Genomic DNA, 12,529 nt, shown 5'->3' on the forward strand with positions numbered 1-12,529 from the left:
TAATGGGTAGAACAATGGCTTATATGGAGAAGATACTTAAAGCATATTGGTTAAGTGAATAAATAAACTGAAAGTGTAATGAAAAGTGAAAAGACCAGGCAGGGAACAGCTCTCAACAGCATAAGGGCACTAGGGTGGAATGAACAAACCAAAGTGAAAGTACCTAATATTATTTATTTAAAAAAATCATCCTCTGCCTGATGCCCTCACTGGGTTTTTGTACTCTTAGGGTAAAGTCCAAACACTTTCCTACACCTTAAACAGCCTTCCAGGATGCAGTCCATGGCTACTCTGCTGGCCTGACCATCCATTCTCCCCTGCTCTCCATCCTCCAGCTATTCTGGCCATCTGTCAGCATCCCCGATGTGCACTCATCATTCTTGCTTGGTGGCTTCACACATGCAGACCCTCTGAGTCATTCACTCTCCCCTCTCTTTCTGCCAAGCTCTTTTTCTAGGCATTCTTCAGGTCTGAGGGAGGGGTTTGTAATCTTCCAGATTGGCATAAGCACCTCCCCCCCAATAGGCTCCTATAACACTAGCGTTTCCTTTGTAATCAATACTTTAGTTTTTTCCTTCTGGTGTTTCATTAAGTATAGTCTGAAGACAGCCTGGGTCAAGATCATTTATGATTTTTATTTAAAAAAAATTCAGATCATCAAACCCCACATCTGGAAATACTGCATCAGAGTCTCTTGAAGTGGAGAAGGCAAAATAGCATTTTTTGTTAGCTCTCCAGGTGCTACTTTTGCCCTGCACATTGGAGAACCTCTGCCCTAGTTGATAACATCTAGAGTCTGTATATATCTTGGTCCCATGCATCGCCAGGGTCTATTAAGGTACCTGTAGGTACCAGTAAATATTGAAGAAATAAGTTCCTTGATCACAGTATCTAAGTCATAGAGAAGATGAGGCAGATCCTAGATCAAAGAAGCAGTGGAGAAATAAGATCAGGATTCATGACAAGAGGGTCAGAGATACTAGTGATGTTCGATTAAGGAATCAGTGAGGACCCCTTTGTTCTAAGTGACAGAAACCAAACAGGCTTAAGCCAAAGAAGAATTTGTTGGAAAAGAATTTGTTGGAATCTGAGCTAGAAATCAGATGTATATTTGGCTTTAGCCATGAACAAATTCAGGGGCTCTAAGGATGTTACCATTAGAACTCAGTCACTCACCTTTCTCACTCCAGATCAGAGCTATCTTTCCTATTTGGTGCAGATTCTACCCTCTTGGTGGCAAAATGATTACCAACAGCTCAAGGCTTACATTGTTCAGTTTAGCAATCTTAGCAGAAGAAGAATGTCTCATAAGTAGCAACTTAGAAGAACCCTGAGATTGAGTCCATTGGACCAATGTGGTCATTTGACCAGTGTCAAGGAGATGGAATTGATTGGCCATACCTGAAAAATGTACTTACTCCTTCAGTGGTGGTGAGTAGGAGGTGGTAAAGTAAAACCTACCTGATCAATATGGTTTGAGGGAAGGGGTGGATTTTCAAAGGACAATTGAGGATGCATCAAATTTTGATTATTGGAAAATCATTCGATCAACCATTATATATTGATCCCCATGCTGTATGCCAGGTTGTTTTATGTGCTAAGCATACAGCAGGGATCAAGACAAATCAAAGTCCTTAAGTTTGTGTTCTTTTGGAGCTTACAGTCTGTCCAGGAAGGGAGACAATTCTATTATAATTACAATGAAATTGGGTGTGTCGTCATAGAGGATTAACAGGAGTATTTATAGTATATGGGCTGCCAGAGCGAGCACAACATGAGTATTTATAGAGAGAGTTTATTTAGGCTGGAGAATTAAGGAAGGTGCCTAGAAAGAGTGAAATTTGAGCAGACTCCTAAAGATTATTTAGGAGTTAGTCAGAATGAGTGAGAAGGTAGAAGAGTTCTGGCAGAAAAGCTATTCTGAAGAAGAGAGATTGTAACACATCTGAAGACTTGAGATAAGTGCAGCATGAGGGAAGGAATGGTCCTCTCTGTCTCCATGGTCCGAGCTACTGCCGGCCAGTTCTCTTGTGGTGCCAGCTTCCCTGGATAGCTCTGGCTTATAGGTTCTAGTAATACTCTCTCTGCTTGGGTCCCTCCAGTCCTAGAAGTGGCCAAAACTTCTGGCTGAGGTTAAATGTCTCAGTGTTTTTGCCATTCTTCCTTGGGCTTTTTAGTGCTTCCGTCACTGTGACCAATTTCCTGCATTAAATGCTCTCAATTTGAAATCCTCGAAGTGGCTTTTCTTTTTCTTATTGGACTATGGCAGAATGAAAAGCCATGAATAGTTACCTTGTTTCAGTGTTGATATGAGAGCAAATAAAAGATTTATTAGAGTGGATTCAAGAAAAGAAGTCGTCTATGGTTTGCTTAGTTTTCATTTCTAGTTTTTCAGTTTCCTCATTGATGTGCTTGAGTTCTTTATGTATTGTTTTTCTGATATGAACCTTTTATCTATTATATATGTTGCAAATATCCTTTCAAGATCTTGACTTTTCATTCCTCATTCACATTCCTTGATATTCTGAATTTTAAAAACTTTTAAAAATCTAAATAAACCTATGTTATTTTATGTAATCAAGTCTAAAAAAAAACATTGAGAGCATATATTCACCTGTATTTTTCCCTTTCTTTATGTTATATATAACCTACCTCCCTCATCCCCAAAGAGTGAGTTAGAATTAACACTCTATTCTTGTTCTGCTATTGCACATTTGAATTATATTTCTTTATCTAAGTTCCCTAAGGTTTACATTATAATGTGTTTTTGTGTCCTTGACATTTATGGAAGGTTGATAGAAGAATATTTTATTAAATGGTTTCGATACCTTTTGAAAAACTAGCTGAAGATATACATAAATCATGTTTGTAGGTACCAAGACACTCAGGGGATAAGTGTTTTCTTGAATTTAATTAAAAATGTTTACTTATCTAATTATATTTTGTGCAGAATGACTGAGAATTAATCCTTTCTTAAGATATAAAAACCATATAGTGCACTATACTATTTAACCAAAAAGTGAACATATTTTGCTCTGTATTATCTGACATCTAAATATTTAAGCCTTTCCCTTTTACTGCCTAAGAAACACTATGCTGTTTCCTTAAGAAAGACTTGGTTCAGTTTACTTTTAGTTATTAAAACTGATCTGCAAATTTCCCTCAAATGAAATAAATTTAAGAGATGCAGATAATAACAGTAATAAAATTCTTTAAGATTCACCATAAAGCATGGTATAAAAGCTCAGAGTAAGACCATTTTTGCAAATATAAAAGTGAGTAGAAGTTTGTTTAGGCTTGTCCTTTATTTTAAAAAGTCAATGCTAAGAAGCTCATATAGGAATAATCCATGAGTTCAGTATCATTCAAGTCAAATTAAACTTTAAACACGTAGAATGCATTTATTCAATCAACAAATCTATCAACATGCTAAAAATATCAGTTCGATGCTAAGGATTCAAGAGTTAACAAGCTATACATGGTTCCTGCCCACAAGCAATTTACAGCCTGGTGGGAGAAATCAGGAAGTGCATTTTATCTAGTTTTGGTAGGTCAGGGAATATGTTTCAGAAGAAGCTCACCTGGAAATCTGGAGGACACAGTAATGATGGATGATATATATATGTTCCCAAACAAAGAAATGGCATATACAAAGGCCCCATAACAAGCTCATGATATATCACAAGGTCTTCAACAAGTGAGTACCGCTTGAAGCTGAAAGTAGTGAGTATGGCTTGATGAGAGAGAATCATGACCACAGATCCTATAAAACAAATTAAAATATGTCCTGAAGGCAGTAGGAAGCTACTGAAAGGTTACACCTACAGGAGAGGACACACTATTTGTTTTTTGTAAGCCTCATCTAGCTTCAATTGGAAAAGGGATTGGAGAGTGAAGACAAGAAAAGAGGCAGGATGACCAGTTAAGAGGTACTTTATTAGGGTTGCAGCGGGGACAAATGAAGGGACATGGACAGTTTCAAGAGAGCTTAAAGAAAGAGAATCTATAGGACTTGGTAACACCTTGGAGATGGGGTAGAAGGAAGAATTCAGGATAACTTTAGGTTCCAGTGTTGTGACAATGAATGAATGATGATGCAGTTTAGTGACCTCAGGAGAAAGAACAGATTCAAGAAAGTGCTGAGTTTTGTTCTGGGCAGATTCAATCCAGGATGTCTGTGGGTCATTTGAGTGGAGCTATCTAGTAAAGATTATGATGCATAAATCTAGAACTCAAGGATGAAGGTGGTGTTGACCCTGAGAAAGAAAATATTTACCAAAAAGGGCTCCTAGTGGCTAATTGGGCTTAAAATAAAACACAAAACAAAACAAAACAAAACAGAGCCTAGTAGCTGTTTCTAAACAGGAGCCTCTCACAAACCCCAGTGCAGGGATTAGCCAGCACTAAGCTGCCTGCAGCATGCACTGAACCACCTTCCTGCTGTCTGAGACATTTCTAATAAAGGAGTTCCTGGAACTGTATTTCAACCAATAGGACTGAGACTTTCTCCATCCAAAGAGAGCTGAGAATCTGTATCTTTATTAGTATCTTCACCGACCAATCAGAATTGGCTCAGTTCTGACCAATTGGGACAGTACTTTTTGGACTAATCAAACTATGAGGATTTGTAGTCCTCATTTGCATGAGGATGAACCTTTAAGGGACCAGGGGTGGGGACTCATCTCTCTATAAGTCAGCTCCCCTCACATTCTGGGAATGTACTTTCTCCTACTATGGAAGAGAAGACTGTTTCCCCAGCCGGAGCGGAAACACTGAAGATGTCTTCTTGGATAGAGCAGAGCAGAGCTGTCCTGTCTCCATGGGCCAGGGCTGATCTATCTAGCAGGAGAAGGGACTCGCATGAAGGTTGCCTCACAGCTGTGCTGTATCACAATTGGACTGTTTGCACTGAATAAAGTCTCCTCCTTCACCACACCCCGAATTGGGGATTAGCGTTGGCATTGAATTGGTACTAAAAACCATTGGCTGACAGTGGAGATTTAGGAATCATCAGTATATGAATGGAGAATGGCATCATGGACACAAGAGAGGTAATTTGTTATTGTACATCAGTTTATGTACATTAAAGTGGGCAGGAGCAACTACTGAGCAAATGGAATTAAGCCTTGTCACTATTTTAGTGGTTCTGAAGCATAGGTAGGTTAGTAATATTCCCACATGAACAATTTACCTGTAAATTTTTAAAAGACAAATGCAAAGCTGCAATCTTTTTAATCCATGGCACATGTGCAAAAAATATAAATTTAAATATAGTATTGAGGAAGTAAATATTTTTTAAAAATATGTTTTATCCAGTGATGTTTCCCAAAACTTAGAAGACTGCCTGGCATATAGTAGGCCCTTAATGAATATTTGATGACTAGATGAGTGAATTACAAATTCTATGCAAAGAAATATAGTATTCATCTATCAGCACAGTACGATCTCCAGGCTTTAAATGTTATTAAAATTCAGTAAATGATTCATTGAGTGTTTTGTTTTCATAGTTTAAAAATGTCTAAAATTCATATCTAAAAGGCGAATTTTATTTTTTATTTTTTAAAATTTCATTGAAATATAATATCTATACAGAAAAGGGTGCACATCATAAGTGTAGAACTTAAAAGGTGAATTTTAAATAAAACGTTTCAGAGCCTTAGGCTCAGAGCCCTAAATTGCAGAGCTGATTCTTATATTAGATCTTGCACTGGTCCCCAACATCCCTTCTTATTCTGAGGTTCTAAAATCTAGTGAAAGAGGAAAACCGATTACACTGTTTTCCCACAAACTCATCCCGAGTTTCCTTGTATTTTCCATGTAGCGAGTCCTCCAGATTCCATCCTTTGTAATAATCTCTGCTTCCACCTCTCTGCCCTCAAGTTCAAGAAAATTGTTCCTTTTCATATATACCTTAGATTATGACTTTTATATGAGATAGTCCAATTAAAATGTGGTTTTCCAACTTGTTTTAGCTTCCTGCCCTTTGTCTGAAAAGAATGAAACAACACGGACTTTACTTTTTGACCTTTGAGCATTCACAACGGACAGAAGCGCGAAGCAGCAAGGAGGCCTGGGAGAACGCATGCCCGTAAACTGCTGTCATCCTTTGAGCCTCTAAAAGGGCAAGCCTGTTGCTAAGGAAACCGCTGCTCCGGGAGGGCTAAACACACAGTGAAATCGCAGGGAAAGAAAGGCACAAACAAGTCAGAATGTTGGGGGAGGGGTGGCATGAAGCAGCCTGAGAACTTCTAAACCTTTATCGCTGGGAACACATCAAAGGCTGGGGTGTGGGGCAGGGTAGGAGGGGTTCAACGGTCCATCCTAGAAAATAACTAGCTGGTATTTAAAGGGATCTTAGACTTTCCTGTGAATTTAATTTTGCCCAGACACACAAGCAGGAAGACAAAGTGGCTGTTAATTTTCCATTTATCTTCAGGAAGTTTATAGCAGTTTTTCAAGTTTAATTACCTTCATTTATAATATGTGGTATAATTAGATTTACAGTGCTCAAAAGCATCTTTTGGTTTATTTTGGTGTTGATGCTCGCTATTGATGGGATAAAGTAACTATAGATGTAGTCATTTTGGAAATTACGTGATTTTTTTTTAATTGCATAAATCTCCACCTTTCCTAAAAGAAAAATATTTATGTCCTTAGAGAATGATGTTTGACACTTATTTTCTGTTACTCATTTCCAACACAATGAGTCTTGACTTACTTAAATAAATAAATGCGCTAAATTATAAAATATTGGAAAGGTTATTTTTAACTTTCTGCTAAAAAGCAAGAAGTATAACTTCAATGTCATTTCCTATTATAATAAAATGTCTCCTCTTATGCCAATGCAAAGTTGAATTTTTTATATACAGTGAGTTGGCACAGCATCTACTGTGGACAATCTTTGGTCTTTCCATTGCCCTGTCTTGTAAAAAAATCTGCTTGCATCAATAAACAATTTCTTTTCTTCCATTCTCTCATGTCCCAGAATAAAATAACTCACTGGTGCAGAGCTACGCTACCTAGATTGCTGCATTACTGAAGCAAGATGGCTGCTTAGAGATCATGTAATCCAAGCTTTTCATTTAATATGTGATGATATCGAAATGCAACTCTTTTTCTTGTTTCAGGGGTCATTTCTAAGTACGTTTATGAATAGGTGTACACAAAATTGCAAGCTTAAATTCATATGGATACCACGAACACACCTAAAATTTTGGCTTTGAAAATATATACTTCCTTGATAACATCAGCAGGATCCACAAGGATTTTAATCTCAATGGGTATTTTACCAAAATGAGCATGTGCAATAGAGCCATAGGAATTTTAAAACAAGGATAATACTTTGAAAGTAACAAAAAGTTGTTGAGCTGTGCAGAATTAAGTGAGAAGAAAGCAGAAAGGTCGAGAAGCATTTATCCACCTTGTGCCCGCCACTATATATACAGACGCATGGGCAGAGTGTGTGCAGGTGGGGAAGAAGATTGAAAGAGAAATCAATCTAGTTTTGTTGGAACCCAGAGTCTTAACACGGTTACTTGGAAGGAAGCCAGGTCATTATTAATAAATGTTTTAGTTCAATAATGTTTACTTCAACAGATATGTAAGTTGTCAAGTGAAGGTTGTCATCGCCAATTCAATGCTGACAGAAGTTTGCAATTTGGGGTACGGTGAGGGGAGAGACTTCTTTTTCCAGTTAAAACAGATCAATCGTGAAACAGCATGGTTATGGAACAGCACAGCTGTGAGGCAGTGGGGCAAGGCAGCCTGGGCGAGAATGCCTGGGTGAGGAGGCCTCAGTTTTATAGCTTCAGTGTTGCAGCTCAGCTCCAGTATTACAGCTCCAGCTGGGGAAACAGTCTTTGATGGAAACTAAAAGTGTGCTGTGTGGAGGGAGAAGTGAAGCAGGCTTCTATAGAGAAGAGCACCTTCCCTCATCATTGATTGATTCATTTCTATGCAAATGAGGAGTCCAAATTCTCACGGTTTGAATGGTCCAAATAGCACTGTCTTTATTGGTTAGAATGGAGCTTCTCTGATTGGTTGGTGAAGATACAAATGAGGATATAGCTGCACAGCTCCCATTGGCTGGGACAGCTCTTCAATCCTTTGGTTGATTTACAAGCCTAGGAGCTCTTTTATAAAGGTTAGCTCAGCTGGCAGGAATACAGTGTAGGAGACAGGCAGCCAGTGCAGTATTTTCCTGAAATGCAGCTGTGATAGAGGCCTCTGCAAACAATAGCTGCCAGATTCTAGTTATGAATTCGACCCCTATAGAACATGAGGAGTCCTTTCTGGCAGCTATGTGCTTCTCAAGGTCAACAAAATATACCTCAAGTGCACACTTTGATGAACTCCACAAATCAGACCCTAAACTCCTTTGCAAACCTTCCTTGACCAGACTTCATTGCTCATAAGATCAGTGTTTGACTTCATTCCATAGACAGAAATAAAATTTTATGGCAAAGGATAAGTTTGTTTTCTTTTAAGTTGATCCTAAATTTCTAACTCAACATATTCTTGGAGATATTTTGAAATAAGCTCTTGAGTTCTTAGTGGTATTACTAAGCGGTCTTAAGAAAAATCAAACAGACAAGCATCCTAAATAGTCCTACTTGATTTAAGTTAATTGTGAAAATGGAAAAAGTGGAAATGACTTAAAAGAAAAAAGAAAGTAAAGTAAAGGGTAATTTTTTAAAAGAGTGGAGTTTAATAAGATCTTAGAATATATAAAACACCATCATAGCCATTATCCCGACTGATTTACACAACAGTGTAAGATTTATTACTTCGTTGCATAGATATAGAAGTTGAGATAAAGAGAAATGAATGACTCTCAAAGTTACTTGGCTAGTAAGAACTAGTTCTAGAGTTTATAGCTTTGGACCACAAACACCCTTCTTTCTATAAGGTCTGCTGCCTCTTGGAGCTATGTGTGAAGTTTATTTTTCTAAAGAATATTTAATCTGATTCTAAAAGTATTCTGTACACTTTAAGATGAAAATAAGAAGTATTTCATTATTGATTTTTTCTTTTTATTAGACACTAAAATATATACAGTACAGTGTCTATAAGCACACAAATCTTGGGTGTGCAGATCGATGGAAATTCTAAAAATATATCTTGTACCCATCATCCAAATTAAAGTACAGAATACTTCGACAGCCCAGAAAGTTTTGTCTTATACCTTTTGAGTTGATGTCTCCTTTCCTTCTCCCATACTGACCCTCACGAAGGTAACCCCTATTCTGACTTTTATCATCATAGGTTAGTTTTGCGTGTTCCTGACCTTTAATAAATGAAGACTTACTGTATATTGACATTTATGTCTGCATTTTTTTCTAGCATTATATCTGTGAGATTCATTCATGCTGTTGCTTCAGTTCATAGGTCTTTTTCTTTTTTATTGTTATATGATATTTCATTATATTCTACAGTATGAATACATTATAATTTTTAAATATTTGCTACTATTGATAGATATTTCAATTATTTCAAGTTCTTGGCTATTATGAACAAAACTTCTATGAACATGTTTTTCGGTGGGCATATTCATTAATTTTTCTTGTATATATAATGAGTGGAATTGCCAGGTCATGGAGAAAGCATATATTTAGTTTTAATGGATACGATTAAACAATTTTCCAAAGTGTTTGAACCAGTTTATACTCTTACCAACAATGTATGAGAGTTTGCTTTGCTTTCTCAACATCTTATGTGGTTGTTTTCAATTTTAGGCATTCTGTTTATAGAGAGGTATCTCATTGTGGTTTAAATTTGCCCCGCCCTGATGAATACTGAGTTTGAGCACCTTTTCATACACTCACCAGCCAGTTAGAAATTCTCTTTTTTGCCTGTTTTTTACATATTCTTAGGTTGAGTTCTGTATCTTTCTTGATTTGTGGGAGTTCTTTTAAGTACTAGATATCAGTATGTGTTAAAATTTGTATTGCAAATATCGACTCCAAGTCTGTGACTTACCTATTTTTCTCACTTATTCATGTTTTTTGAGGAATAAATATCCTTAATTTTGAAAAATCCTAATTTATCAATTTTTCTTATATGATTAGTACTTTATCTTTGCCTGTGCCAAGTTCATGAAGATATTCTACAATGTTTTTTCCTAGAAATGATATTGTTTTTTATTTAAACTTAAGAAAAAAGATTTTTATTAAAATTTAGCTAACATATTAGTTTCAGGTATACACCATAACTATTCAACATCTATATATCTAAAGGAGTGGTCACCATGATAAATCCAGCAACCATCTGACACGCTACACAGTTATCACGATATTATTGACTATATTTCCTATGCTGTACACCACATACCCATGACTTATTTGTTTTATATCTGGAAGTTTGAACCTCTTATTTCCCTTCACATTTTTTTGCCCTTTATTGATTTTTCAATTACATTTGACATTCAATATTACTTTACATTAGTTTCAGGTATACAGCATAGTGGTTAGTCATTTATATAATTTACAAAGTGATCCCCTTACTAGTCTAATACCCACCCGGCACCATTATAGTTATTACCGTATTATTGACTATATTTCCTATGCTTTACTTTATATCCCCCTGACTAAATTGGTAAATTTTGCAATTACCAATTTGTACTTCTTAATCCCTTCACCTTTTTCACCCTGTCCCCCAAACCCGCCCTCTCCCATCTGGCAATCATCAGCTTGTTCCCTACATCTGTGAGTCTGTTTTTGTTTTGTTTGTTTATTTTGTTCTTTAGAATCTACATATAAGTGAGATCATATGGTATTTGTCTTTCTCTATTTAACTTATTTCACTTAACATAATACCTTCCAGGTCCATTCATCTTGTTGCAAAAGGTAAGATTTCATTCTTTTTTATGGCCAAGTAGTATTTCATTGTATATATATACCACTTCTTCTTTATCTAATCATCTATTGATAGGCACTTAGGTTGCTTCCATATCTTGGCTATTATAAATAATGCTTCAATGAACATAAAGTTGCATATATCTTTGTGAATTAGTGTTTTGGATTTCTTCAAATTAATACCCAGAAATGAAATTGCTGAGCCATATAGTATTTCTATTTTTAATGTTTTGAGCAACCTCCATACTGTGTTCCATAGTGGCTATACCAGTTTGCAACCCCATAAACAGTGCACAAGGGTTCCCTTTTCTCCACATCCTTACCAACACATGCTGTTTATTGATTTATTGATGATAGCCGTTCTGACAGATATGAGGTGATATCCCCTTGTGTTTTTTAATTTGCATTTCTCTGATGATTAGTGATGTCGAGCATCTTTACTTATGTCTATTGGCCATTTGTATGTCCTCTTTGGAGTAATGTCTATTCAGGTTCTCTGCCTATGTTTTAATTAGATCATTAGGCTTTTTAGTGTTAAGTTGCATGAGTTCTTTATAAATTTTGGATATTAACCGCTTACCACATGTATCATTGGCAATATCTTCTCCCATTGAGTGAGTTATCTTTCTGTTTTGTTGATAGTTTCTTTTACTGCGCAAAACTTTTTTAGTCTATTACTTTGTTTTCTTTTGTATCCCTTGCCTAAGGCTACATATCTAAAAAATATTACTAAGAACAATGTCAGAGAGTTTACTGCCTATGTTTTCTTCTAAGACTTTTATGGTTTTGAGTTTTACATTTAAGTCTTTAATCCATTTTGAGTTTATTATTGTATATGCTGTAAGAAGGTGGTCTGGTTTCATTTTTTTTGCATGTATCTGTCCAGTTTTCCCAACAACATTTATTGCATAAACTGTCTCTACCCCATTGTATATTCTTGTCTCCTTTGTCATAGATTAAATGACCATATAAGCCTAGGTTTATTTCTGAGCTCTCTATTCTGTTACATTGATCTATGTGTCTTTTTTTAAGCCAGTACCATGCTGCTTTGATTACTGTAGTCTTGTAGTGATAGCTGGATATCAGGTATTGTGATACCTCCAACTTGTTCTTCTTTCCCAAGATTGTTGTGGCTATTTGGGTCTTCTGTGACTCTATATAAATTTTAGGATTATTTTCTTTTTTTTAGTTCTGTGAAAAATACCATTGGTATTTGGACAGGGATTGCATTGAATCTATAGATTGCTTTGGGTAGTATGGACATTTTAACGATGTTAATTCTTCCTAAACATGAACATGTATTTGCTTCCATTTATTCACATCTTCATTTTCTTTCTTCAGTGTCTTATAATTTTCCAAGTACAAGCCTTTTAACTCTTTGGTTAAATTTATTCCAACAGATTTTATTTTATCTTATTTCATTTTTGATGCAATTGTAAATGGATTGTTTTCTTAATTTCTTGTTCTGGTAATTCATTATTGATGTATAGAAATGCAACCTATTTCTGAATATTAAGTTTGTATCCTGCTACTTTACTGAATTACTTTATCAATTCTAATAATTTTTTTGGTGCTTTATGGTTCTTTATATATAGTATGTCATCTGTGAATAGTGACAGTTTTACTTGTTTCTTTCCAACTTGGATGCTTTCTCTTTCTTTCTTCTCTCTCTCTTT

At 36.1% G+C, this 12,529-nt stretch overlaps 1 long non-coding RNA gene across 1 annotated transcript in view; it reads left to right on the forward strand.

The window, feature by feature from the left end:
• Positions 1-6,843, forward strand: part of LOC112479634 — a 32,202-nt gene extending 25,359 nt beyond the window's left edge. The window contains exon 3 of the long non-coding RNA XR_003046249.1: positions 5,973-6,843. This is a non-coding gene — a long non-coding RNA (uncharacterized LOC112479634). The remainder of the gene's footprint in view (positions 1-5,972) is intronic.
• Positions 6,844-12,529: the final 5,686 nt, after the last annotated feature.

The sequence above is a fragment of the Pteropus alecto genome, unplaced genomic scaffold, assembly GCF_000325575.1.
Source record: "Pteropus alecto unplaced genomic scaffold, ASM32557v1 scaffold394, whole genome shotgun sequence".
Taxonomy (NCBI): Eukaryota; Metazoa; Chordata; class Mammalia; order Chiroptera; family Pteropodidae; genus Pteropus; species Pteropus alecto.